This window comes from Solanum dulcamara, chromosome 8 (assembly GCF_947179165.1).
Source record: "Solanum dulcamara chromosome 8, daSolDulc1.2, whole genome shotgun sequence".
NCBI classification, from domain to species: Eukaryota; Viridiplantae; Streptophyta; class Magnoliopsida; order Solanales; family Solanaceae; genus Solanum; species Solanum dulcamara.
In genome coordinates this window covers 45,178,957-45,184,956 of record NC_077244.1, presented here as the reverse complement: position 1 = coordinate 45,184,956, position 6,000 = coordinate 45,178,957, and positions in this window count along the sequence as shown.

Below are 6,000 nucleotides of genomic sequence, written 5' to 3'. Positions count from 1 at the left end.
AATTTGGATAGGGCACATTATAGGGGAGGTGCTGCCCAATTTTCATCGACGCCTTAGCGAATAACAGAACTAGTCGGGGAAACGACTAAGGAAATAGATTCCATTAATACTAAGATGTAACCTAGGGTGCTGGAAAGTAAAAGGGGTTGATATTCATACTACTTTCATGTTGAATAGGTTCAAAGGACGGCGAGACAAGAAGGATAAGGAATAATTCAGACAAGGTATGTAAAGCTTTCTCTTGCCATATTTTGGTATAAGCTCGTACAACTATCTTTCTTTCCTTTTGGCAATGTTTAGTCTTAAGTGAATTGTATATGAAGTGCGGGGATAATTCCATTCCCAGAATTCCAAGTATGCCTCATAACCCCTATCCACTGTTCAGTATTAGAGTTCCTGTGAAGATTAAGTATTGCCTAGTAGGGCTTCTATGTGTCAGAATATAATCTATGGAAAGCTATCTCTCATTTCCATTGAGATGTATTTGATACGAAAATGAGATTACGATGCCATAGTGGTTCACCGAGCCCTATAAAGGTATGAGTGTGAAATATGTATATGAAGATCACTTGAAGGAAAGTACAGACCATATAGAGCTTATTCTCTTTCTTCTTTTAGCATATTTTAGCTATAAGTTAAACATGATACGATCTCTGAGATAATGATCTAGCTTGCATATGGTTACTTACTACTCTGCTGGTGCATATGGTTTACATATCTTTACCGAGTCCCATAAAGGGCCGGGTACGACCGAAGTCCCAAAAAGGGGCCGGGTACGATATAAGATGATATAAATATTCACCGAGTCCCAACAAGGGTCGGGTATGACCGAGCCCCACCAAGGGCCAGGTATGCTATGTGAATGCAATGATAAGACGACATGATTGCAGACCGAGTCTCATTAATGGGCCGGTTATGGTATATTTATGCTTATGATGACATAAAGATAAATTTGTAACACCGAGTCCCCGAGCGGGCCAGATACGGTATGTGATAGTGGTATACATGACTTTATTTTGTAAGGTGCAGGTACAGTACCCTATTAAATGTTATACTTGGTTTCCTGCATCCTTGGTTTAGTTGTTATCTTAGTTATGTTATGCTTATATACTCAGTACATATATCGTACTGACCCCCCTTTCTTTGGGGGGGGGGCTGTGTTTCATGCCTGCAGGTACAATACAGATTTTGGGAGTCCACCAGCTCAGGATTCCACTCAGCAAGTTTAGAAGAATCTCCATTGATTCGGAGCCAAGTTTTGGTACCAAACCACCGATGTATATATTTGGTTACACAGGGGTACGGCGGGGGCCCTGTTCCGCCATATGTTGTCGTTCCTATTCTTAGAGGTCTGTAGACATGTATGTGTGGGTTGTTCATGATTTTATTTCGGTTGTGCCTATACGGCACGTTGTAAATGTTTTTACGTTATGGCAGTCTTGTCGGCTTGCATTCTCTTTCATGATACGATATGAATGAAAGAGGCCACACGTACACGAAAAAGTTTTAAATCATTGGGGGTTTTTGTGAGTAGTATCGCTTTGCTCATAGTTCAATTTGACTACAGTTGACAAATATGTATACGGGGGTCCAGGTCGGACCCCATTCGCGGCCCACGGAGTTGGGTCGTGATAGATTTGGACTAACTTGTCTCGGTGGGATGAGACGATTGTCATCACATCCGAATTCAGATTGTGACACCCGACCTTTGTGTCGACATCGACCTCTTTCCTAGGCTAGGGTCTATCTCGAAGTGCAGGAGGCCCTTGCCCTCCCATGGTATACTTTTTCCTCGCCATCTGAGAATGAGTGAAACAAATAAGATTTAGATATTTCTATCATCATCATCTCACGATCGGAAACATGAATAGTGACTTCATTCCTAATAATTCTTTATAGCCTCCCGAAGATTGGATATGGCCGTCATTATACAGATCAATGAGACTCTATTAAATACTTACTCCTATACTGGTGAGACCGATGAAGCTAAGCTCTGATAGCACTTTGTTAAGACCCGAACCCACATCATGATTGCGCCTACTATAACCCCCGATTAAGCAAGCCAAACTAAAACTCAAAAGTTGCGAAAGTCAAATATTTAATTATTAAATAAATAATAATATGAAATAATGGAAGTAGGAATAATATAACAATGAAAATTGAGCCATGATATAGATATGTAGATACGATATAAAATATATAAATTGCCTGAAAGTGATCAAAATGAAAAACTGATACTAGATCAACCCTCAAACCTGGTATCACCTATACAAGAGCTAATAAGTACTAAAGGCTAAAATAAATATATACAATACAGAACTGATTGTCCAAAATGTAAAATACAAGGCAGTGCAAAAGAAGAAAAGCATTGAGTCTCTAAACGCCAAGAGCTCACCACTATCCGTGTATGTCACAGCTACAGATGATTAGGCGCGCGCTGGGGGTAGCCCAAACTAGAAGTTGTATCTATAGGACACAGAAGTATAGTATGAGTACCAAAAATATGGGGTATCCAATAGTCATCATAGACCGACCAAGCTCAGAAAGAAAATATATATAATAAGAATCATGATAATACTAATGGTAATGAAATGAAACATAAACTACAACTACGGGTGAATCAGGGTACGAAAAAAATATAGAGGCCAAATCAATTCAACAATAATAGGTAACCACAATAATTGCCATAACTCACAATGTACAGTAAAGAGTGTATATATATAATCTAGTAATGATATAACAATAATCCTAAAGAAAAATATCACGGAATGTATGAATAACCCTAGAGCTCATCAATATCAAGGTAATAACCCAAAATATATCCACTGCTTCCGAAATCACAGCTCGAGCTCATTATAAGTGAAAGTAGTGATATAGCCCGATATAAATCAAAGGGGGCTACTCGATATGATACCTCGAGCTTATCAATAGCAAGAAAAAGTGTAAATAGCAAGATTGTGCAATTTCACATTATTTTTAAGTGATTACATTAACCAAAGCTCTAGTGTTTTCAATAACTCATTCATTTTAAAGGAAATTTACAGTTTTAAGCCATGATGAAATAATCCAAGCAAGTAACACATCAAATGAATACACATCACACAGAGCCAGGCGAATTCCTGCCAAGGGCATTGAATTTACTAACCTAAAACTTTAGCGTCCCAATAGCACAGCCTGGCCAAATATTTCATTAAAATAAAATAGGGAAAAAGGATATGAACCCAGAAATTACACCAAGAGAACAACAATAACCAACCAAGATAAACAGGCGGCATCCTAAATTTCATATCACCTAAGATCCAATTCTAAGGAAATTAAGTGTCACAAACAAACAAGCGATCACCTAAACTAAGGCTTCAACGGCTAATAGTTATACTAGCTAACAACGATGGCCATCAACTCCTAAAATAATCAAAAGGGGATAACAACACCTAAACCCAACCTAAGCATGCGATAGTACTCAAAATACATTCATTCTAACCAAGTCAAGTCTAAACAAGATAAATTGTAACCTACCTCAAGACCGAAATCGCACTCAAACCACTATACAAGAGCTTTTTCTTTTCGAGCAGCCTCCAAACAATGCCACTCTACCAAATTATGTCCCAACTAGCTCAAGAAACTTGTACATCCAAAATGGGCACAACCCAAGCACCAAAAAAGTCTAAATTAGTCCCACAAAGATTGCCCTTGGAGGTCAAAAATGGAGAAATTAGGTGAAATGGAGTAAGACTTACAAGATTTTTGGAGAATCAAAGGTTCCCAAAATGTCACCACAAGAAATTTCAACACAAGGCAACAATAATCATCGAATTTGACCAAGTAAATCTCTCAAAATCAAACTTTCTTTAAGTTGAAAATGGGACTTGGCACGCTAAAAACGAGCTTAAAAGCTCATTTTGGCCAGGTATTTTGTCCTTTGCGAACATCGAAAGCTAGCTGTGTGAATCTGGATGTCAGTTGTCATGACCTATAAACATAGGACATAATCAATATGAATCATGCAATGCAAGACCAATATCTTAAAACATGAATAAAATCATGAAAATATTAAAACATCATAATCATTAGTCAATGCATCAAAAACATCATCATCATGAGAACTTTATACCTTTACGTAAACCTTTTGTGAGAGAACCAACATATGAGACCATGTGAGCTATAACATGGAAATTTGATGTAACTCCCATATCGGAAAAAGAGAAGATACTTTCCAAGGTAAATTCAGTCATGCCTAAGTGGATCCACTAAGCTATTAAGGAATCATGCCTCTATAAATGGGTGACTCTTTCTGAGGAATCAAGCCTCTACTAACAGGTGATCCTTCTTCCTATGGTGGCATGTAGTTATGGAACAATGGAATTTCTGCCAATGGTCTTATGCCTCTACTAACGGATAAGCCTCTTATCGCAAAGTCCACTCGATGCTAGGTCTTCTCTTAACGGAATATCATACATAATATATCATAAGCTTTGAAGATGGTAAGAATCTAGTAATACCAAGTTCAACATAAATACATGAAAATCATAACAATAGCTCCTTGAACATATCATGATCATAACACAATTCATATAGACTCCCGCCTCTACTAACGTCATCTAAATCATAATTTCTTTCATATTGTGAGAAAAAAATCTTTCATAATTCATGGTCACTTGTTTGAAACATCATTCTTAACTTTAATGAGTCATTCATAAGCCTTGATAAACATTCATAAAACATTCATTGAAATACTTTGAAATTCATGATCATAATTCAATGAAAACATACTTTGAAAATAGCATATAACATGGGTCATTGAAATTGAACTTGAAATCATGCAATATGATGTAAATTATGCATAATTTGATCAATAATCATAAGATAAACCATAACTAAGAAGACCCAATGAAATTTCATGAAACTAAGGCTCTTAGAAGAAGAATTCATAAGAGAATTCGAGAAGAAACTTGGGACTCCATTGGTAAAAGGGCTCATTGATGAATTTCCACATACCTTAACAAATTCAAACCTTGAAATTGAAAAGAAGACTTGAGTTCCTGAAACTCTAGCTTGATTTAGGAAGAAGACCTTGGAAAAACCTTTAATAGAGGACTTCTATTGATTCTTGAAATTTTTGACTTGAAAGTATTGGGGTTCTTGATGGGGAAGAGAAATCCTAGGATTGTTTTGAGAGGATTTCTTGAGATTAGGATGTTTAAATTGGTGATTATGAAAGGAAAAATAGTTATTGAATGATGTACTCCTTTAAAAACACTCAAACTAATTTAAAATAGGGTTAAAAAGCTTTGGAAAGGACCAAAATAACCCTAGAATGCATGCATAAAGTTACTGAAAAAATTGCAACCATCTTTCACGAAAGGCTACACGGCCCGTGAAGATCTTCACGGTGCATAGTGGCGGTCGTGAACATGCAACTACCTGATAGGGCTTCAATAAAATAGGCAGAACAGTTTACTTCAAACTCCAAATGAGGAAAACTTGGTGGATTTAGAAAGAGGACTCAACAACCTTTAATTTGATAGGTCATAGGCCACCTAACTCTTAATATTCTAGGATATATGATTGTTTTGAAGTTTACCGACGTAAAATCTTATATCCAAACTCAATCGGTAAGGAAGCTTTCAACTCAACTCTGTGCTAAAGGATTCTTGTGACCTTAAAACATCTCCAAATTTATTCTCACACTAAAGAATTGACCTTAACACTCCTAAGATAAAACTGAACGGACCCCTGGATGGACCATATTCACGTTCCATGAAGAGCTCCACAGGCCATGGGGTGGTCCGTGAAGATATAATTGGTCAAGCTTGGATGAGGACTCTAGATGGAATGGGATTAAGGGCCGTGATGGTCTTGATGGGCCGTGTGGTCCTCGTGAAGCCAACCCATTCTATGGTTTTGAGGGTTGGCTTCCATAGACCATTAGACGGTTGGTGACCATAACAACGGGTCGTGAACTCGATCATGATCCTCTCCTGATCTCACCTTTGTTCCTTG